Consider the following 24,298-nt stretch of genomic DNA (forward strand, 5'->3'; position numbering starts at 1 on the left):
GCTCACAGCCCTGCACTGCTCCCTTGGGCCCTCACAGCAGTGTCCAGCACACAGCCCAGCTCACAGCCCTGCACTGCTCCCCTGGGAATACACAGCAGTGTCCAGCACACAGCCCAGCTCACGGCCCTGCACTGCTCCCCTGGGGATACACAGCAGTGTCCAGCACACAGCCCAGCTCATAGCCCTGCACTGCTCCCCTGGGACCACACAGCACTGTCCAGCACACAGCCCAGCTCACAGCCCTGCACTGCTCCCCTGGGACCCCACAGCACTGTCCAGCACACAGCCCAGCTCACGGCCCTGCACTGCTCCCCTGGGACCACACAGCACTGTCCAGCACACAGCCCAGCTCACAGCCCTGCACTGCTACCCTGGGACCACACAGCACTGTCCAGCACACAGCCCAGCTCACGGCCCTGCACTGCTCCCCTGGGACCTCACAGCAGTGTCCAGCACACAGCCCAGCTCACAGCCCTGCACTGCTCCCCTGGACCCACACAGCAGTGTCCAGCACACAACACAGCTCACAGCCCTGCACTGCTCCCCTGGGACCACACAGCAGTGTCCAGCACACAGCCCAGCTCACAGCCCTGCACGGCTCCCCGGGGACCCCACAGCAGTGTCCAGCACACAGCCCAGCTCATGACCCTGCACTGCTACCCTGGGACCACACAGCACTGTCCAGCACAGAGCCCAGCTCATGGCCCTGCACTGATCCCCTGGGACCACACAGCACTGTCCAGCACAGAGCCCAGCTCACGGCCCTGCACTGCTCCACTGGACCCTCACAGCACTGTCCAGCACAGAGCCCAGCTCACGGCCCTGCACTGCTCCACTGGACCCTCACAGCACTGTCCAGCACAGAGCCCAGCTCACAGCCCTACACTGCTCCCCTGGGCCCACACAGCAGTGTCCAGCACAGAGCCCAGCTCAGAGTCCTGCACTGCTCCCCTGGGCCCACACAGCAGTGTCCAACACAGAGCCCAGCTCATGGCCCTGCACTGCTCCCCTGGGACCACACAGCAGTGTCCAGCACACAGCCCAGCTCATGGCCCTGCACTGCTCCCCTGAGACCACACAGCAGTGTCCAGCACACAGCCCAGCTCACAGCCCTGCACTGCTCCCCTGGGACCACACAGCAGAGTTCAGCACAGAGCCCAGCTCATGGCCCTGCACTGCTCCCCTGGGACAACACAGCAGTGTCCAGCACACAGCCCAGTTCACAGCCCTGCACTGCTCCCCTGGGACCTCACAGCAGTGTCCAGCACACAGCCCAGCTCACAGTCCTGCACTGCTCCCCTGGGCCCACACAGCAGTGTCCAGCACAGAGCCCAGCTCACAGCCCTGCACTGCTCCCCTGGGACCCCACAGCAGAGTTCAGCACACAGCCTAGCTCACAGCCCTGCACTGCTCCCCTGGGACCACACAGCAGTGTCCAGCACAGAGCCCAGCTCAAGGCCCTGCACTGCTCCCCTGGGACCACACAGCACTGTCCAGCACAGAGCCCAGCTCATGGCCCTGCAGTGCTCCCCTGGGACCACACAGAAGTGTCCAGCACAGAGCAAAGCTCACAGCCCTGCACTGCTCCCCTGGGACCACACAGCACTGTCCAGCACACAGCCCAGCTCACAGTCCTGCACTGCTCCCCTGGGACCTCACAGCAGTGTCCAGCACACAGCCCAGCTCACAGTCCTGCACTGCTCCCCTGGGCCCACACAGCAGTGTCCAGCACAGAGCCCAGCTCACAGCCCTGCACTGCTCCCCTGGGACCCCACAGCAGAGTTCAGCACACAGCCCAGCTCACGGCCCTGCACTGCTCCCCTGGACCCTCACAGCAGTGTCCAGCACACAGCCCAGCTCATGGCCCTGCACTGCTCCCCTGGGACCACACAGCACTGTGCAGCACACAGCCCAGCTCACAGCCCTGCACTGCTCCCCTGGGAATACACAGCAGTGTCCAGCACACAGCCCAGCTCACGGCCCTGCACTGCTCCCCTGGGCATACACAGCAGTATCCAGCACACAGCCCAGCTCACGGCCCTGCACTGCTCCCCTGGGACCACACAGCAGTGTCCAGCACACAGCCCAGCTCACAGCCCTGAACTGCTCCCCTGGGACCCCACAGCACTGTCCAGCACAGAGCCCAGAACACGGCCCTGCACTGCTCCCCTGGACCCACACAGCACTGTCCAGCACACAGCCCAGCTCACAGCCCTGCACTGCTCCCCTGGGACCACACAGCACTGTCCAGCACACAGCCCAGCTCACGGCCCTGCACTGCTCCCCTGGGACCTCACAGCAGTGTCCAGCACACAGCCCAGCTGACAGCCCTGCACTGCTCCCCTGGACCCACACAGCAGTGTCCAGCACACAGCCCAGCTCACAGCCCTGCACTGCTCCCCTGGGACCACACAGCAGTGTCCAGCACACAGCCCAGCTCACAGCCCTGCACGGCTCCCCGGGGACCCCACAGCAGTGTCCAGCACACAGCCCAGCTCATGACCCTGCACTGCTACCCTGGGACCACACAGCACTGTCAGGCACAGAGCCCAGCTCACAGCCCTGCACTGCTCCCCTGGGACCACACAGCAGTGTCCAGCACACAGCCCTGCTCATGGCCCTGCACTGCTCCCCTGGAACCTCACAGCACTGTCCAGCACACAGCCCAGCTCACAGTCCTGCACTGCTCCCCTGGACCCTCACAGCACTGTCCAGCACACAGCACAGCTCAAGGCCCTGCATTGCTCCCCTGGGACCTCACAGCAGTGTCCAGCACACAGCCCACCTCAGAGTCCTGCACTGCTCCCCTGGGACCACACAGCAGTGTCCAGCACAGAGCCCAGCTCATGGCCCTGCACTGCTCCCCTGGGCCCACACAGCAGTGTCCAGCACAGAGCCCAGCTCATGGCCCTGCACTGCTCCCCTGGGACCACACAGCACTGTCCAGCACACAGCCCAGCTCATGGCCCTGCACTGCTCCACAGGACCCTCACAGCACTGTCCAGCACACAGCCCAGCTCACGGCCCTGCAGTGCTCCCCTAGGCCCACACAGCAGTGTCCAGCACAGAGCCCAGCTCATGGCCCTGCACTGATCCCCTGGGACCACACAGCAGTGTCCAGCACACAGCCCAGCTCACAGCCCTGCACGGCTCCCCGGGGACCCCACAGCAGTGTCCAGCACACAGCCCAGCTCATGGCCCTGCACTGCTCCCCTGGGACCACACAGCACTGTCCAGCACACAGCCCAGCTCACAGCCCTGCACTGCTCCCCTGGGACCACACAGCACTGTCCAGCACACAGCCCAGCTCACAGCCCTGCACTGCTCCCCTGGGACCCCACAGCACTGTCCAGCACACAGCCCAGCTCACAGCCCTGCACTGCTCCCCTGGGACCCCACAGCAGTGTCCAGCACAGAGCTCAGCTCATGGCCCTGCAGTGCTCCGCTGGGACCACACAGCAGTGTAGAGCACACAGCCCAGCTCATGACCCTGCACTGCTCCCATGGGACCACACAGCACTGTCCAGCACAGAGCCCAGCTCACAGCTCTGCACTGCTCCCCTGGGACCACACAGCAGTGTCCAGCACACAGCCAAGCTCACAGTCCTGCACTGCTCCCCTGGGACCTCACAGCAGTGTCCAGCACACAGCCCAGCTCACAGCCCTGCACTGCTCCCCTGGGCCCACACAGCAGTGTCCCGCACAGAGCCCAGCTCATGGCCCTGCACTGATCCCCTGAGACCACACAGCAGTGTCCAGCACACAGCCCAGCTCATGGCCCTGCACTGCTCCACTGGACCCTCACAGCACTGTCCAGCACAGAGCCCAGCTCATGGCCCTGCACTGCTCCCCTGGGCCCACAGAGCAGTGTCCAGCACAGAGCCCAGCTCACAGTCCTGCACTGCTCCCCTGGGCCCACACAGCAGTGTCCAACACAGAGCCCAGCTCATGGCCCTGCACTGCTCCCCTGGGACCACACGGCAGTGTCCAGCACACAGCCCAGCTCATGGCCCTGCACTGCTCCCCTGGGACCACACAGCAGTGTCCAGCACACAGCCCAGCTCACAGCCCTGCACTGCTCCCCTGGGACCACACAGCAGAGTTCAGCACAGAGCCCAGCTCATCCCCTGCACTGCTCCCCTTGGCCCACACAGCAGTGTCCAGCACACAGCCCAGCTCACAGCCGTGCACTGCTCCCCTGGGACCTCACAGCAGTGTCCAGCACACAGCCCAGCTCACAGTCCTGCACTGCTTCCCTGGTCCCACACAGCAGTGTCCAGCACAGAGGCCAGCTCACAGCCCTGCACTGCTCCCCTGGGACCCCACAGCAGAGTTCAGCACACAGCCTAGCTCACAGCCCTGCACTGCTCCCCTGGGACCACACAGCAGTGTCCAGCACAGAGCCCAGCTCATGGCCCTGCACTGCTCCCCTGGGACCACACAGCAGAGTTCAGCACAGAGCCCAGCTCATGGCCCTGCACTGCTCCCCTTGGCCCACACAGCAGTGTCCAGCACACAGCCCAGCTCACAGTCCTGCACTGCTCCCCTGGGACCTCACAGCAGTATCCAGCACACAGCCCAGCTCACAGTCCTGCACTGCTCCCCTGGGCCCACACAGCAGTGTCCAGCACAGAGCCCAGCTCACAGCCCTGCACTGCTCCCTTGGGACCCCACAGCAGAGTTCAGCACACAGCCCAGCTCACGGCCCTGCACTGCTCCCCTGGACCCTCACAGCAGTGTCCAGCACACAGCCCAGCTCATGGCCCTGCACTGCTCCCCTGGGACCACACAGCACTGTCCAGCACACAGCCCAGCTCACGGCCCTGCACTGCTCCCCTGGAACCACACAGCACTGTCCAGCACAGAGCCCAGCTCACAGCCCTGCACTGCTCCCCTGGGACCAAACAGCACTGTCCAGCACAGAGCCCAGCTCACGGACCTGCACTGCTCCCCTGGGACCACACAGCACTGTCCAGCACACAGCCCAGCTCACAGCCCTGCACTACTCCCCTGGGAATACACAGCAGTGTCCAGCACACAGCCCAGCTCACGGCCCTGCACTGCTCCCCTGGGCATACACAGCAGTGTCCAGCACACAGCCCAGCTCACAGCCCTGCACTGCTCCCCTGGGACCACACAGCACTGTGCAGCACACAGCCCAGCTCACAGCCCTGCACTGCTCCCCTGGGAATACACAGCAGTGTCCAGCACACAGCCCAGCTCACGGCCCTGCACTGCTCCCCTGGGCATACACAGCAGTGTCCAGCACACAGCCCAGCTCACAGCCCTGCACTGCTCCCCTGGGACCACACAGCACTGTCCAGCACACAGCCCAGCTCATAGCCCTGCACTGCTCCCCTGGGACCCCACAGCACTGTCCATCACAGAGCCCACAACACGGCCCTGCACTGCTCCCCTGGACCCACACAGCACTGTCCAGCACACAGCCCAGCTCACAGCCCTGCCTTGCTACCCTGGGACCACACAGCACTGTCCAGCACACAGCCCAGCTCACGGCCCTGCACTGCTCCCCTGGGACCCCACAGCACTGTCCAGCACACAGCCCAGCTCACGGCCCTGCACTGCTCCCCTGGGACCACACAGCACTGTCCAGCACACAGCCCAGCTCACAGCCCTGCACTGCTACCCTGGGACCACACAGCACTGTCCAGCACACAGCCCAGCTCACGGCCCTGCACTGCTCCCCTGGGACCTCACAGCAGTGTCCAGCACACAGCCCAGCTCACAGCCCTGCACTGCTCCCCTGGACCCACACAGCAGTGTCCAGCACACAACACAGCTCACAGCCCTGCACTGCTCCCCTGGGACCGCACAGCACTGTCCAGCACACAGCCCGGCTCACAGCCCTGCACGGCTCCCCGGGGACCCCACAGCAGTGTCCAGCACACAGCCCAGCTCATGACCCTGCACTGCTACCCTGGGACCACACAGCACTGTCCAGCACACAGCCCAGCTCATGGCCCTGCACTGATCCCCTGGGACCACACAGCACTGTCCAGCACAGAGCCCAGCTCACGGCCCTGCACTGCTCCACTGGACCCTCACAGCACTGTCCAGCACAGAGCCCAGCTCACAGCCCTACACTGCTCCCCTGTGCCCACACAGCAGTGTCCAGCACAGAGCCCAGCTCAGAGTCCTGCACTGCTCCCCTGGGCCCACACAGCAGTGTCCAACACAGAGCCCAGCTCATGGCCCTGCACTGCTCCCCTGGGACCACACAGCAGTGTCCAGCACACAGCCCAGCTCATGGCCCTGCACTGCTCCCCTGAGACCACACAGCAGTGTCCAGCACACAGCCCAGCTCACAGCCCTGCACTGCTCCCCTGGGACCACACAGCAGAGTTCAGCACAGAGCCCAGCTCATGGCCCTGCACTGCTCCCCTGGGACAACACAGCAGTGTCCAGCACACAGCCCAGTTCACAGCCCTGCACTGCTCCCCTGGGACCTCACAGCAGTGTCCAGCACACAGCCCAGCTCACAGTCCTGCACTGCTCCCCTGGGCCCACACAGCAGTGTCCAGCACAGAGCCCAGCTCACAGCCCTGCACTGCTCCCCTGGGACCCCACAGCAGAGTTCAGCACACAGCCTAGCTCACAGCCCTGCACTGCTCCCCTGGGACCACACAGCAGTGTCCAGCACAGAGCCCAGCTCATGGCCCTGCACGGCTCCCCTGGGACCACACAGCAGTGTCCAGCACAGAGCCCAGCTCATGGCCCTGCACTGCTCCCCTGGGACCGCACAGCACTGTCCAGCACACAGCCCAGCTCACGGCCCTGCACTGCTCCCCTGGGACCACACAGCACTGTCCAGCACACAGCCCAGCTCACAGCCCTGCAGTGCTCCCCTGGGCCCACACAGCAGTGTCCAGCACAGAGCCCAGCTCATGGCCCTGCACTGCTCCCCTGGGACCGCACAGCACTGTCCTGCACACAGCCCAGCTCACGGCCCTGCACTGCTCCCCTGGGACCACACAGCAGTGTCCAGCACACAGCCCAGCTCATGGCCCTGCACTGCTCCCCTGGGACCACACAGCAGTGTCCAGCACACAGCCCAGCTCACAGCCCTGCACTGCTCCCCTGGGGATACACAGCAGAGTTCAGCACAGAGCCCAGCTCATGGCCCTGCACTGCTACCCTGGGCCCACACAGCAGTGTCTAGCACACAGCCCAGCTCACAGCCCTGCACTGCTCCCCTGGAACCCCACAGCAGTGTCCAGCACACAGCCCAGCTCACAGTCCTGCACTGCTCCCCTGGGCCCACACAGCAGTGTCCAGCACAGAGCCCAGCTCACAGCCCTGCACTGCTCCCCTGGGACCCCACAGCAGAGTTCAGCACACAGCCCAGCTCACAGCCCTGCACTGGTCCCCTGGGACCACACAGCAGTGTCCAGCACACAGCCAAGCTCATGGCCCTGCACTGCTCCAGTGGGACCACACAGCACTGTCCAGCACAGAGCCCAGCTCATGGCCCTGCAGTGCTCCCCTGGGACCACACAGAAGTGTCCAGCACAGAGCCCAATTCACAGCCATGCACTGCTCCCCTGGGACCACACAGCACTGTCCAGCACACAGCCCAGCTCACAGTCCTGCACTGCTCCCCTGGGACCTCACAGCAGTGTCCAGCACACAGCCCAGCTCACAGTCCTGCACTGCTCCCCTGGGCCCACATAGCAGTGTCCAGCACAGAGCCCAGCTCACAGCCCTACACTGCTCCCCTGGGACCCCACAGCAGAGTTCAGCACACAGCCCAGCTCACGGCCCTGCACTGCTCCCCTGGACCTTCACAGCAGTGTCCAGCACACAGCCCAGCTCATGGCCCTGCACTGCTCCCCTGGGACCACACAGCACTGTCCAGCATACAGCCCAGCTCACGGCCATGCACTGCTCCCCTGGGCCCACACAGCAGTGTCCAGCACAGAGCCCAGCTCACAGCCCTGCACTGCTCCCCTGGGCCCACACAGCAGTGTCCAGCACAGAGCCCAGCTCACGGCCCTGCACTGCTCCCCTGGGACCACACGGCAGTGTCCAGCACACAGCCCAGCTAACAGCTCTGCACTGCTCCCCTGGGCCCACACAGCAGTGTCCAGAACAGAGCCCAGCTCACAGCCCTGCACTGCTCCCCCGGGCCCACACAGCAGTGTCCAGCACACAGCCCAGCTCATGGCCCTGCACTGCTCCCCTGGGACCACACAGCACTGTCCAGCACACAGCCCAGCTCACAGCCCTGCACTGCTCCCCTGGGCCCACACAGCAGTGTCCAGCACAGAGCCCAGCTCACAGCCCTGCACTGCTACCCTGGGACCACACAGCACTGTCCAGCACAGAGCCCAGCTCATGGCCCTGTACTGCTCCCCTGGGACCACACAGCAGTGTCCAGCACACAGCCCAGCTCACAGCCCTGCACTGCTCCCCTGGGACCACACAGCAGTGTCCATCACAGAGCCCAGCTCACGGCCCTGCACTGCTCCCCTGGGCCCACACATCAGTGTCCAGCACACAGCCCAGCTCACGGACCTGCACTGCTCCCCTGAGACCACACAGCAGTGTCCAGCACAGAGCCCATCTCACATCCCTGCTCTGCTCCCCTGGGACCACACAGCAGTGTCCAACACAGAGCCCAGCTCACAGTCCTGCACTGCTCCCCTGGGACCACACAGCACTGTCCAGCACACAGCCCAGCTCACACTCCTGCACTGCTCCCCTGGGCCCACACAGCAGTGTCCAGCACAGAGCCCAGCTCACGGCCCTTCACTGCTCCCCTGGGCCCACACAGCACTGTCCAGCACACAGCCCAGCTCACAGCCCTGCACTGCTCCCCTGGGACACCAAAGCAGTGTCCAGCACACAGCCCAGCTCACAGCCCTGCACTGCTCCCCTGGGACCCCACAGCAGTGTCCAGCACACAGCCCAGCTCAGAGTCCTGCACTGCTCCCCTGGACCCACACAGTAGTGTCCAGCACACAGCCCAGCTCACAGCCCGGCCCGGATCCCCTGGGACCACACAGCAGTGTCCAGCACACAGCCCAGCTCACAGCCCTGCACGGCTCCCCTGGGACCGCACAGCACTGCCCAGCACACAGCCCAGCTCAGAGTCCTGCACTGATCCCCTGGACCCACACAGTAGTGTCCAGCACACAGCCCAGCTCACAGCCCTGCACTGCTTCCCTGGGACCACACAGCAGTGTCCAGCACACAGCCCAGCTCACAGCCCTGCACGGCTCCCCTGGGACCACACAGCAGTGTCCAGTACACAGCCCAGCTCACGGCCCTGCATTGGTCCCCTGGGCCCACACAGCACTGTCCAGCACACAGCCCAGCTCACAGCCCTGCACTGCTCCCCTGGGACCCCACAGCAGTGTCCAGCACACAGCCCAGCTCACAGTCCTGCACTGCTCCCCTGGGACCACACAGCAGTGTCCAACACAGAGCCCAGCTCATGGCCCTGCACTGCTCCCCTGGGACCACACAGCAGTGTTCAGCACAGAGCCCAGCTCACAGCCCTGCACTGCTCCCCTGGACCCACACAGCACTGTCCAGCACAGAGCCCAGCTCACAGTCCTGCACTGCTCCCCTGGGACCCCACAGCAGTGTCCAGCACACAGCCCAGCTCACAGCCCTACACTGCCTCCCTGGGACGCCACAGCAGTGTCCAGCACACAGCCCAGCTCACGGCCCTGCACTGTTCCCCTGGGACCACACAGCACTGTCCAGCACAGAGCCCAGGTCATGGCCCTGCACTGCTCCCCTGGGACACACAGCAGTGTCCAGCACACAGCCAGCTCACGGCCCTGCACTGCTCCCCTGGGACCACACAGCAGTGTCCAGCACACAGCCCAGATCACAGTCCTGCACTGCTCCCCTGGGCCCACACAGCAGTGTCCAGCACAGAGCCCAGCTCACGGCCCTGCACTGCTCCCCTGGGCCCACACAGCACTGTCCAGCACACAGCCCAGCTCACGGACCTGCACTGCTCCCCTGGGACCACACAGCAGTGTCCACCACAGAGCCCATCTCACATCCCTGCTCTGCTCCCCTGGGACCACACAGCAGTGTCCAACACAGAGCCCATCTCACATCCCTACACTGCTCCCCTGGGACCACACAGCACTGTCCAGCACACAGCCCAGCTCACAGTCCTGCACTGCTCCCCTGGGCCCACACAGCAGTGTCTAGCACAGAGCCCATCTCACGGCCCTGCACTGCTCCCCTGGGACCACACAGCACTGTCCAGCACAGAGCCCAGCTCACGGCCCTGCACTGCTCCCTTGGGCCCACACAGCACTGTCCAGCACAGAGCCCAGCACACGGTCCTGCACTGCTCCCCTGGGCCCACACAGCAGTGTCCAGCACAGAGCCCAGCTAACGGACCTTCACTGCTCCCCTGGGCCCACACAGCACTGTCCAGCACACAGCCCAGCTCACAGCCCTGCACTGCTCCCCTGGGACCACACATCAGTGTCCAGCACACAGCCCAGCTCACAGTCCTGCACTGCTCCCCTGGGCCGACACAGCAGTGTCCAGCACAGAGCCCAGCTCATGGCCCTGCAGTGCTCCCCTGGGCCCACACAGCACTGTCCAGCACACAGCCCAGCTCACAGCCCTGCACTGCTCCCCTGGGACCCCAAAGCAGTGTCCAGGACACAGCCCAGCTCACAGCCCTGCACTGCTCCCCTGGGACCCCACAGCACTCTCCAGCACACAGCCCAGCTCAGAGTCCTGCACTGCTCCCCTGGACCCACACAGTAGTGTCCAGCACACAGCCCAGCTCACAGCCCTGCACGGCTCCCCTGGGACAACACAGCAGTGTCCAGCACACAGCCCAGCTCACAGCCCTGCACGGCTCCCTGGGACCCCACAGCACTGTCTAGCACCAAGCCCAGCTCAGAGTCCTGCACTGCTCCCCTGGACCCACACAGTAGTGTCCAGCACACAGCCCAGCTCACAGCCCTGCACGGCTCCCTGGGCCCACACAGCACTGTCCAGCACACAGCCCAGCTCACAGCCCTGCACTGCTCCCCTGGGACCACACAGCAGTGTCCAACACAGAGCCCAGCTCATGGCCCTGCACTGCTCCCCTGGGACCACACAGCAGTGTTCAGCACAGAGCCCAGCTCACAGCCCTGCACTGCTCCCCTGGACCCACTCAGCACTGTCCAGCACACAGCCCAGCTCACAGCCCTGCACGGCTCCCTGGGCCCACACAGCACTGTCCAGCACACAGCCCAGCTCACAGCCCTGCACTGCTCCCCTGGGACCACACAGCAGTGTCCAACACAGAGCCCAGCTCATGGCCCTGCACTGCTCCCCTGGGACCACACAGCAGTGTTCAGCACAGAGCCCAGCTCACAGCCCTGCACTGCTCCCCTGGACCCACTCAGCACTGTCCAGCACACAGCCCAGCTCACAGCCCTACACTGCTCCCCTGGGACCCCACAGCAGTGTCCAGCACACAGCCCAGCTCATGGCCCTGCACTGCTCCCCTGGGACCACACAGCACTGTCCAGCACACAGCCCAGCTCACGGCCCTGCACGGCTCCCCTGGGACCTCACAGCAGTGTCCAGCACAGAGCCCAGCTCACAGCCCTACACTGCTCCCCTGGGACCACACAGCACTGTCCAGTACACAGCCCAGCTCACAGCCCTACACTGCTCCCCTGGGACCCCACAGCAGTGTCCAGCACAGAGCCCAGCTCACGGCCCTGCACGGCTCCCCTGGGACCTCACAGCAGTGTCCAGCACACAGCCCAGCTCACAGCCCTGCACTGCTCCCCTGGAACCTCACAGCACTGTCCAGCACACAGCCCAGCTCACAGCCCTGCACTGCTCCCCTGGGCTCTCACAGCAGTGTCTAGCAAACAGCCCAGCTCACAGTCCTGCACTGCTCCCCTGGGAATACACAGCACTGTCCAGCACAGAGCCCAGCTCACAGCCCTACACTGCTCCCCTGGACCCTCACAGCAGTGTCCAGCACACAGCCCAGCTCACAGCCCTGCACTGCTCCCCTGGGACCACACAGCAGTGTCCAGCACACAGCCCAGCTCACAGCCCTGCACTGCTCCCCTGGGACCACACAGCACTGTCCAGCACACAGCCCAGCTCACGGCCCTACACTGCTCCCCTGGGACCACACAGCAGTGTCCAGCACACAGCCCTGCTCACAGCCCTGCACTGCTCCCCTGGACCCTCACAGCACTGTCCAGCACACAGCCCCGCTCACAGCCCTGCACTGCTCCCCTGGACCCTCACAGCACTGTCCAGCACACAGCCCAGCTCACAGCCCTGCACTGCTCCCCTGGGACCCCACAGCAGTGTCCAGCACACAGCCCAGCTCAGAGTCCTGCACTGCTCCCCTGGACCCTTACAGCAGTGTCCAGCACAGAGCCCAGCTCACAGTCCTGCACTGCTCCCCTGGGACCACACAGCACTGTCCAGCACACAGCCCAGCTCACAGCCCTGCACTGCTCCCCTGGGACCCCACAGCACTGTCCAGCACACAGCCCAGCTCACAGCCCTACACTGCTCCCCTGGACCCTCACAGCAGTGTCCAGCACACAGCCCAGCTCACAGCCCTATACTGCTCCCCTGGGCCCACACAGCACTGTCCAGCACACAGCCCAGCTCACAGCCCTGCACTGCTCCCCTGTACCCTCACAGCAGTGTCCAGCACACAGCCCAGCTCACAGCCCTGCACTGCTCCCCTGGGACCACACAGCACTGTCCAGCACACAGCCCAGCTCACAGCCCTGCACTGCTCCCCTGGACCCTCACAGCAGTGTCCAGCACACAGCCCAGCTCACAGCCCTGCACTGCTCCCCTGGGACCACACAGCACTGTCCAGCACACAGCCCAGCTCACGGCCCTGCACGGCTCCCCTGGGACCACACAGCACTGTCCAGCACACAGCCCAGCTCACGGCCCTGCACTGCTCCCCTGGGACCACACAGCAGTGTCCAGCACACAGCCCAGCTCACAGCCCTGCACTGCTCCCCTGGGACCACACAGCACTGTCCAGCACACAACCCAGCTCACGGCCCTGCACGGCTCCCCTGGGACCACACAGCAGTGTCCAGCACAGAGACCAGCTCACAGCCCTGCACTGCTCCCCTGGGACCACACAGCAGTTTCCAGCACAGAGCCCAGCTCATGGCCCTGCACTGCTCCCTTGGACCCTCACAGCACTGTCCAGCACACTGCCCAGCTCACAGCCCTGCACTGCTCCCCTGGGACACCAAAGCAGTGTCCAGGACACAGCCCAGCTCACAGCCCTGCACTGCTCCCCTGGGACCCCACAGCAGTGTCCAGCACACAGCCCAGCTCAGAGTCCTGCACTGCTCCCCTGGACCCACACAGTAGTGTCCAGCACACAGCCCAGCTCACAGCCCGGCCCGGATCCCCTGGGACCACACAGCAGTGTCCAGCACACAGCCCAGCTCACAGCCCTGCACGGCTCCCCTGGGACCGCACAGCACTGCCCAGCACACAGCCCAGCTCAGAGTCCTGCACTGATCCCCTGGACCCACACAGTAGTGTCCAGCACACAGCCCAGCTCACAGCCCTGCACTGCTTCCCTGGGACCACACAGCAGTGTCCAGCACACAGCCCAGCTCACAGCCCTGCACGGCTCCCCTGGGACCACACAGCAGTGTCCAGTACACAGCCCAGCTCACAGCCCTGCATTGCTCCCCTGGGCCCACACAGCACTGTCCAGCACACAGCCCAGCTCACAGCCCTGCACTGCTCCCCTGGGACCCCACAGCAGTGTCCAGCACACAGCCCAGCTCACAGTCCTGCACTGCTCCCCTGGGACCACACAGCAGTGTCCAACACAGAGCCCAGCTCATGGCCCTGCACTGCTCCCCTGGGACCACACAGCAGTGTCCAGCACACAGCCCAGCTCACAGTCCTGCACTGCTCCCCTGGGACCCCACAGCAGTGTCCAACACAGAGCCCAGCTCACAGTCCTGCACTGCTCCCCTGGGACCCCACAGCAGTGTCCAACACAGAGCCCAGCTCACAGTCCTGCACTGCTCCCCTGGGACCCCACAGCAGTGTCCAGCACACAGCCCAGCTCACAGTCCTGCACTGCTCCCCTGGGACCACACAGCAGTGTTCAGCACAGAGCCCAGCTCACAGCCCTGCACTGCTCCCCTGGACCCACACAGCACTGTCCAGCACAGAGCCCAGCTCACAGTCCTGCACTGCTCCCCTGGGACCCCACAGCAGTGTCCAGCACACAGCCCAGCTCACAGCCCTACACTGCTCCCCTGGGACCCCACAGCAGTGTCCAGCACAGAGCCCAGCTCACGGCCCTGCACTGTTCCCCTGGGACCACACAGCACTGTCCAGCACAGAGCCCAGGTCATGGCCCTGCACTGCTCCCCTGGGACCACACAGCAGTGTCCAGCACACAGCCCAGCTCACGGCCCTGCACTGCTCCCCTGGGAATACACAGCACTGTCCAGCACAGAGCCCAGCTCACAGCCCTGCACTGCTCCCCTGGGACCACACAGCAGTGTCCAGCACACAGCCCAGCTCACAGCCCTGCACTGCTCCCCTGGGACCACACAGCAGTGTCCAGCACACAGCCCAGATCACAGTCCTGCACTGCTCCCCTGGGCCCACACAGCAGTGTCCAGCACAGAGCCCAGCTCACGGCCCTGCACTGCTCCCCTGGGCCCACACAGCACTGTCCAGCACACAGCCCAGCTCACGGACCTGCACTGCTCCCCTGGGACCACACAGCAGTGTCCACCACAGAGCCCATCTCACATCCCTGCTCTGCTCCCTTGGGACCACACAGCAGTGTCCAACACAGAGCCCATCTCACATCCCTACACTGCTCCCTGGGACCACACAGCACTGTCCAGCACACAACCCAGCTCACAGTCCTGCACTGCTCCCCTGGGCCCACACAGCAGTGTCCAGCACAGAGCCCAGCTCATGTCCCTGCAGTGCTCCCCTGGGCCCACACAGCAGTGTCCAGCACAGAGCCCAGCTCACGGCCCTGCACTGCTCCCCTGGGACCACACAGCACTGTCCAGCACACAGCCCAGCTCACAGCCCTGCACTGCTCCCCTGGGACCCCAAAGCAGTGTCCAGGACACAGCCCAGCTCACAGCCCTGCACTGCTCCCCTGGGACCCCACAGCACTCTCCAGCACACAGCCCAGCTCAGAGTCCTGCACTGCTCCCCTGGACCCACACAGTAGTGTCCAGCACACAGCCCAGCTGACAGCCCTGCACGGCTCCCCTGGGACCACACAGCAGTGTCCAGCACACAGCCCAGCTCACAGCCCTGCACGGCTCCCCTGGGACCCCACAGCACTGTCTAGCACCAAGCCCAGCTCAGAGTCCTGCACTGCTCCCCTGGACCCACACAGTAGTGTCCAGCACACAGCCCAGCTCACAGCCCTGCACGGCTCCCTGGGCCCACACAGCACTGTCCAGCACACAGCCCAGCTCACAGCCCTGCACTGCTCCCCTGGGACCACACAGCAGTGTCCAACACAGAGCCCAGCTCATGGCCCTGCACTGCTCCCCTGGGACCACACAGCAGTGTTCAGCACAGAGACCAGCTCAGAGCCCTGCACTGCTCCCCTGGACCCACTCAGCACTGTCCAGCACACAGCCCAGCTCACAGCCCTGCACGGCTCCCTGGGCCCACACAGCACTGTCCAGCACACAGCCCAGCTCACAGCCCTGCACTGCTCCCCTGGGACCACACAGCAGTGTCCAACACAGAGCCCAGCTCATGGCCCTGCACTGCTCCCCTGGGACCACACAGCAGTGTTCAGCACAGAGCCCAGCTCACAGCCCTGCACTGCTCCCCTGGACCCACTCAGCACTGTCCAGCACACAGCCCAGCTCACAGCCCTACACTGCTCCCCTGGGACCCCACAGCTGTGTCCAGCACACAGCCCAGCTCACAGCCCTACACTGCTCCCCTGGGACCCCACAGCAGTGTCCAGCACAGAGCCCAGCTCACGGCCCTGCACGGCTCCCCTGGGACCTCACAGCACTGTCCAGCACAGAGCCCAGCTCACAGCCCTACACTGCTCCCCTGGGACCACACAGCACTGTCCAGTACACAGCCCAGCTCACAGCCCTACACTGCTCCCCTGGGACCCCACAGCAGTGTCCAGCACACAGCCCAGCTCACGGCCCTGCACGGCTCCCCTGGGACCTCACAGCAGTGTCAAGCACACAGCCCAGCTCACGGCCCTGCACGGCTCCCCTGGGACCACACAGCACTGTCCAGCAAACAGCCCGGCTCACAGCCCTGCACTGCTCCCCTGGACCCACACAGCAGTGTCCAGCACAGAGCCCGGCTCACAGCCCTGCCCTGCTCCCCTGGACCCACACAGCACTGTCCAGCACACAGCCCAGCTCACAGTCCTGCACGGCTCCCCTGGGACCCCACAGCACTGTCCAGCACACAGCCCAGCTCACAGCCCTGCACTGCTCCCCTGCACCCTCACAGCAGTGTCCAGCACACAGCCCAGCTCACAGCCCTGCACTGCTCCCCTGGAACCTCACAGCACTGTCCAGCACACAGCCCAGCTCACAGCCCTGCACTGCTCCCCTGGACCCTCACAGCAGTGTCCAGCACACAGCCCAGCTCACAGCCCTGCACTGCTCCCCTGGGACCACACAGCAGTGTCCAGCACACAGCCCAGCTCACAGCCCTGCACTGCTCCCCTGGGACCACACAGCACTGTCCAGCACACAGCCCAGCTCACGGCCCTACACTGCTCCCCTGGGACCACACAGCAGTGTCCAGCACACAGCCCTGCTCACAGCCCTGCACTGCTCCCCTGGACCCTCACAGCACTGTCCAGCACACAGCCCCGCTCACAGCCCTGCACTGCTCCCCTGGACCCTCACAGCACTGTCCAGCACACAGCCCAGCTCACAGCCCTGCACTGCTCCCCTGGGACCCCACAGCCGTTTCCAGCACACAGCGCAGCTCAGAGTCCTGCACTGCTCCCCTGGACCCTTACAGCAGTGTCCAGCACAGAGCCCAGCTCACAGTCCTGCACTGCTCCCCTGGGACCACACAGCACTGTCCAGCACACAGCCCAGCTCACAGCCCTGCACTGCTCCCCTGGGACCCCACAGCACTGTCCAGCACACAGCCCAGCTCACAGCCCTACACTGCTCCCCTGGACCCTCACAGCAGTGTCCAGCACACAGCCCAGCTCACAGCCCTATACTGCTCCCCTGGGCCCACACAGCACTGTCCAGCACACAGCCCAGCTCACAGCCCTGCACTGCTCCCCTGCACCCTCACAGCAGTGTCCAGCACACAGCCCAGCTCACAGCCCTGCACTGCTCCCCTGGGACCACACAGCACTGTCCAGCACACAGCCCAGCTCACAGCCCTGCACTGCTCCCCTGGACCCTCACAGCAGTGTCCAGCACACAGCCCAGCTCACAGCCCTGCACTGCTCCCCTGGGACCACACAGCACTGTCCAGCACACAGCCCAGCTCACGGCCCTGCACGGCTCCCCTGGGACCACACAGCACTGTCCAGCACACAGCCCAGCTCACGGCCCTGCACTGCTCCCCTGGGACCCCACAGCAGTGTCCAGCACACAGCCCAGCTCACAGCCCTGCACTGCTCCCCTGGGACCACACAGCACTGTCCAGCACACAGCCCAGCTCACGGCCCTGCACGGCTCCCCTGGGACCACACAGCAGTGTCCAGCACAGAGACCAGCTCACAGCCCTGCACTGCTCCCCTGGGACCACACAGCAGTTTCCAGCACAGAGCCCAGCTCATGGCCCTGCACTGCTCCCTTGGACCCTCACAGCACTGTCCAGCACACTGCCCTGCTCACAGCCCTGCACTGCTCCCCTGGGACACCAAAGCAGTGTCCAGGACACAGCCCAGCTCACAGCCCTGCACTGCTCCCCTGGGACCCCACAGCAGTGTCCAGCACACAGCCCAGCTCAGAGTCCTGCACTGCTCCCCTGGACCCACACAGTAGTGTCCAGCACACAGCCCAGCTCACAGCCCGGCCCGGATCCCCTGGGACCACACAGCAGTGTCCAGCACACAGCCCAGCTCACAGCCCTGCACGGCTCCCCTGGGACCGCACAGCACTGCCCAGCACACAGCCCAGCTCAGAGTCCTGCACTGATCCCCTGGACCCACACAGTAGTGTCCAGCACACAGCCCAGCTCACAGCCCTGCACTGCTTCCCTGGGACCACACAGCAGTGTCCAGCACACAGCCCAGCTCACAGCCCTGCACGGCTCCCCTGGGACCACACAGCAGTGTCCAGTACACAGCCCAGCTCACAGCCCTGCATTGCTCCCCTGGGCCCACACAGCACTGTCCAGCACACAGCCCAGCTCACAGCCCTGCACTGCTCCCCTGGGACCCCACAGCAGTGTCCAGCACACAGCCCAGCTCACAGTCCTGCACTGCTCCCCTGGGACCACACAGCAGTGTCCAACACAGAGCCCAGCTCATGGCCCTGCACTGCTCCCCTGGGACCACACAGCAGTGTTCAGCACAGAGCCCAGCTCACAGCCCTGCACTGCTCCCCTGGACCCACACAGCACTGTCCAGCACAGAGCCCAGCTCACAGTCCTGCACTGCTCCCCTGGGACCCCACAGCAGTGTCCAGCACACAGCCCAGCTCACAGCCCTACACTGCTCCCCTGGGCCCCATAGCAGTGTCCAGCACAGAGCCCAGCTCACGGCCCTGCACTGTTCCCCTGGGACCACACAGCACTGTCCAGCACACAGCCCAGCTCACAGCCCTGCACTGCTCCCCTGGGACCACACAGCAGTGTCCAGCACACAGCCCAGCTCACAGTCCTGCACTGCTCCCCTGGGCCGACACAGCAGTGTCCAGCACACAGCCCAGCTCACGGCCCTGCACTGTTCCCCTGGGAATACACAGCACTGTCCAGCACAGAGCCCAGCTCATGGCCCTGCACTGCTCCCTTGGGCCCACACAGCACTGTCCAGCACAGAGCCCAGCACACGGTCCTGCACTGCTCCCCTGGGCCCACACAGCAGTGTCCAGCACAGAGCCCAGCTCACGGACCTTCACTGCTCCCCTGGGCCCACACAGCACTGTCCAGCACACAGCCCAGCTCACAGCCCTGCACTGCTCCCCTGGGACCACACAGCAGTGTCCAGCACACAGCCCAGCTCACAGCCCTGCACTGCTCCCCTGGGCCGACACAGCAGTGTCCAGCACAGAGCCCAGCTCATGTCCCTGCAGTGCTCCCCTGGGCCCACACAGCAGTGTCCAGCACAGAGCCCAGCTCACGGCCCTGCACTGCTCCCCTGGGACCACACAGCACTGTCCAGCACACAGCCCAGCTCACAGCCCTGCACTGCTCCCCTGGGACCCCAAAGCAGTGTCCAGGACACAGCCCAGCTCACAGCCCTGCACTGCTCCCCTGGGACCCCACAGCACTCTCCAGCACACAGCCCAGCTCAGAGTCCTGCACTGCTCCCCTGGACCCACACAGTAGTGTCCAGCACACAGCCCAGCTCACAGCCCTGCACGGCTCCCCTGGGACCACACAGCAGTGTCCAGCACACAGCCCAGCTCACAGCCCTGCACGGCTCCCCTGGGACCCCACAGCACTGTCTAGCACCAAGCCCAGCTCAGAGTCCTGCACTGCTCCCCTGGACCCACACAGTAGTGTCCAGCACACAGCCCAGCTCACAGCCCTGCACGGCTCCCTGGGCCCACACAGCACTGTCCAGCACACAGCCCAGCTCACAGCCCTGCACTGCTCCCCTGGGACCACACAGCAGTGTCCAACACAGAGCCCAGCTCATGGCCCTGCACTGCTCCCCTGGGACCACACAGCAGTGTTCAGCACAGAGCCCAGCTCACAGCCCTGCACTGCTCCCCTGGACCCACTCAGCACTGTCCAGCACACAGCCCAGCTCACAGCCCTGCACGGCTCCCTGGGCCCACACAGCACTGTCCAGCACACAGCCCAGCTCACAGCCCTGCACTGCTCCCCTGGGACCACACAGCAGTGTCCAACACAGAGCCCAGCTCATGGCCCTGCACTGCTCCCCTGGGACCACACAGCAGTGTTCAGCACAGAGCCCAGCTCACAGCCCTGCACTGCTCCCCTGGACCCACTCAGCACTGTCCAGCACACAGCCCAGCTCACAGCCCTACACTGCTCCCCTGGGACCCCACAGCTGTGTCCAGCACACAGCCCAGCTCACAGCCCTACACTGCTCCCCTGGGACCCCACAGCAGTGTCCAGCACAGAGCCCAGCTCACGGCCCTGCACGGCTCCCCTGGGACCTCACAGCAGTGTCCAGCACAGAGCCCAGCTCACAGCCCTACACTGCTCCCCTGGGACCACACAGCACTGTCCAGTACACAGCCCAGCTCACAGCCCTACACTGCTCCCCTGGGACCCCACAGCAGTGTCCAGCACAGAGCCCAGCTCACGGCCCTGCACGGCTCCCCTGGGACCTCACAGTAGTGTCCAGCACACAGCCCAGCTCACGGCCCTGCACGGCTCCCCTGGGACCACACAGCACTGTCCAGCAAACAGCCCGGCTCACAGCCCTGCACTGCTCCCCTGGACCCACACAGCAGTGTCCAGCACAGAGCCCGGCTCACAGCCCTGCCCTGCTCCCCTGGACCCACACAGCACTGTCCAGCACACAGCCCAGCTCACAGTCCTGCACGGCTCCCCTGGGACCCCACAGCACTGTCCAGCACACAGCCCAGCTCACAGCCCTGCACTGCTCCCCTGCACCCTCACAGCAGTGTCCAGCACACAGCCCAGCTCACAGCCCTGCACTGCTCCCCTGGAACCTCACAGCACTGTCCAGCACACAGCCCAGCTCACAGCCCTGCACTGCTCCCCTGGACTCTCACAGCAGTGTCTAGCAAACAGCCCAGCTCACAGTCCTGCACTGCTCCCCTGGGACCCCACAGCAGTGTCCAGCACACAGCCCAGCTCACAGCCCTACACTGCTCCCCTGGACCCTCACAGAAGTGTCCAGCACACAGCCCAGCTCACAGCCCTGCAGTGCTCCCCTGGGACCACACTGCAGTGTCCAGCACACAGCCCAGCTCACAGCCCTGCACTGCTCCCCTGGGACCACACAGCACTGTCCAGCACACAGCCCAGCTCACGGCCCTACACTGCTCCCCTGGGACCACACAGCAGTGTCCAGCACACAGCCCTGCTCACAGCCCTGCACTGCTCCCCTGGACCCTCACAGCACTGTCCAGCACACAGCCCCGCTCACAGCCCTGCACTGCTCCCCTGGACCCTCACAGCACTGTCCAGCACACAGCCCAGCTCACAGCCCTGCACTGCTCCCCTGGGACCCCACAGCCGTTTCCAGCACACAGCCCAGCTCAGAGTCCTGCACTGCTCCCCTGGACCCTTACAGCAGTGTCCAGCACAGAGCCCAGCTCACAGTCCTGCACTGCTCCCCTGGGACCACACAGCACTGTCCAGCACACAGCCCAGCTCACAGCCCTGCACTGCTCCCCTGGGACCCCACAGCACTGTCCAGCACACAGCCCAGCTCACAGCCCTGCACTGCTCCCCTGGACCCTCACAGCAGTGTCCAGCACACAGCCCAGCTCACAGCCCTATACTGCTCCCCTGGGCCCACACAGCACTGTCCAGCACACAGCCCAGCTCACAGCCCTGCACTGCTCCCCTGGGACCCCACAGCACTGTCCAGCACACAGCCCAGCTCACAGCCCTGCACTGCTCCCCTGGACCCTCACAGCAGTGTCCAGCACACAGCCCAGCTCACAGCCCTATACTGCTCCCCTGGGCCCACACAGCACTGTCCAGCACACAGCCCAGCTCACGGCCCTGCACTGCTCCCCTGGGACCACACAGCAGTGTCCAGCACACAGCCCAGCTCACAGCCCTGCACTGCTCCCCTGGGACCACACAGCACTGTCCAGCACACAGCCCAGCTCACGGCCCTGCACGGCTCCCCTGGGACCACACAGCAGTGTCCAGCACAGAGACCAGCTCACAGCCCTGCACTGCTCCCCTGGGACCACACAGCAGTTTCCAGCACAGAGCCCAGCTCATGGCCCTGCACTGCTCCCTTGGACCCTCACAGCACTGTCCAGCACACTGCCCAGCTCACAGTCCTGCACTGCTCCCCTGGGCCCACACAGCAGTGTCCATCACAGAGCCCAGCTTTGAACTGTGTCCTGAGGTAGGCTGGTGCTTGGGAACTTGGCTGACACACTCAGAACAAGGGCCAGGTGGCCTCTGCAGAGCCACAGAGCACAGGTGACATGGATGTGGCTCTGGTGACCCGCTGCCACCTCCCTTCTCCTCCCTGGGGGGATGTTGGGCTTGCTCTGAGACGCAGGGCACGTACCAGAGCAGGGACCCCACAGGGGCCTGCCCTCAAGGTGTGAGAGGGATGGAGCACACGGGAGTCTCACTGACCTCACGTCCCCACCTCTCTTCACCCCAGCAGCTCAGGGGCTCCATGTTGGCTTCGGCCGCCTCCTCATGGAGAGCCTGTGGGCCCTAAGGTCTCTCCTGGGCCCCCTGTGCCTGGAACCCCAGGGCTCCGTGCCTCCCACGTTCTGAAGGGCACAGATTCACCAAGACCCCCTACTTCCCCCAGAGCTGGGAGGAGGAAGTACTTGGAGTCCACACAACCCTCTGGGCTCCTGGGTGTCCCCCGAGGCTGGAGAGCCCCCTTCTGGGTGTCCTCCAGCAGAGCCACCTCGTGGCAGCACTGCATACAGCCCAGCTCCTGACACCCATCCTCCTCCTTGGTGGTCGCTGGCCTCTGCCCCCACCAGTGTCCCACAAATGGCAGCCGACACCCATGGTGTCACCCAGCACAGGGAGGGGCTCTCACCCCCGTCAGCTCCACCTGGCGGCCCTCATGGGGAGGGCCTGGCAGACTCTGGGCTCGCCTGGGGTTGCATCGCGGGGCTGTGCGGAGACACAGTGGCTCGGAGGAACCCTGCAGGCTCCCCAGCTGGCCCAGTGTCCTTCACCACAGGACTGCAGGGAGGAGATGCAGGAGGGGGGACGTGGAGGCCCTCAGGGGGCCTGGCCAGCTGCCACGGCCCCAGCTCTTCAGCAAGCCCAGTGCACGACTCGGGCGCTCTGGTCCTGGGGGCCACCGGCAGAGCAGCAGCACACGTGCCGGCGTCCAGCCTCCCTTGGGAGCTCCCTCCAGGGACAGCAGGGCTGGGGTGCTCAGTGGGAAGGTGGCCAGGGCAGCTCTGCACCCTGGCAGCTGGCCTCTGCCCCTGGTTTCACAGGATGCACCCTCATGGCCAGCAGCCTTCCTGACCCGGCCCCGGGCCCTGGGCTGCCTGAGCTCAGCTTTGTGATAGGAAGGAGTCTCTGCTCACAGGGCCCTGCCCCTGACTGGGCCCACCGTCCCTGTCCCCACAGCCCTGTGTCTGGAGTCTTGGAGAATAATGATCTCGATGGCATTCAACTCTGCCCCTGGAAGGGCCCAGAGCATCAGACCTGGCACTCACTGCTGGTCTACCCCAGCTCTGTCAGCACGGCCGGCCCGTGGCAGAGGTGGGGAACCCACTGCCTTGTCGGCTGGCTGGCATCTCCCCAGCCCACCCAGGACCAGAACTCAGCATCGAATCCGGTGCTCTGAGTCACCCCCACAGCCACTCTTCACTGAACTGCAGTGTGCCCCTAAGGCCTGGTGTGAGAAGCACACACACAGATCAGGGCAGACTCTCCAAGCCCTGCCTGGACCTGAGTGTGCGCCCCCTGGGACAACTCACAGAATGCCATTCGTGTCACTAGGCCATCTACGGCTCGTACTCTGACAGTTTTAAAACCCTCTTTTCTGTATTTGTGGCCTTTCCTCCTAAGGATACCCGTGGGTAAATTGCATACTATATGCCCTTAAACAAAAGGAAACAGAGTGTTATCACTGATTTGCTTTTTCTGTATTGGAAACCAAGTTTCCCCTGTGTTTAAGTTCCTCTACCATCAGCCTGTGCTGTACCTCAGCCACTGCTCAATTTAAAACTGCTAGAAATGAACGTCTGGCGGATTCAGACTCACCTACGCAGGCACTGTACCCAGCAAACGCTGCACACATATTGCTGAAGGCATTAATGAATATGGGGCTCTTCATTCAAAATGGAAAGCACCACCTCCCCCTCATCTCGTGCCTTGGGCTGGAAAGCCTCCCCCCTCCCCTGTGGAAATCCCTCCTCCCGTCTGAGACTGCCAGTGGACGGGAACCAGCCACGGTGTCCTTCACACACAGGCTCCCGGGCTTCTGCAC

Source organism: Urocitellus parryii, chromosome 14 (assembly GCF_045843805.1).
Source record: "Urocitellus parryii isolate mUroPar1 chromosome 14, mUroPar1.hap1, whole genome shotgun sequence".
NCBI classification, from domain to species: Eukaryota; Metazoa; Chordata; class Mammalia; order Rodentia; family Sciuridae; genus Urocitellus; species Urocitellus parryii.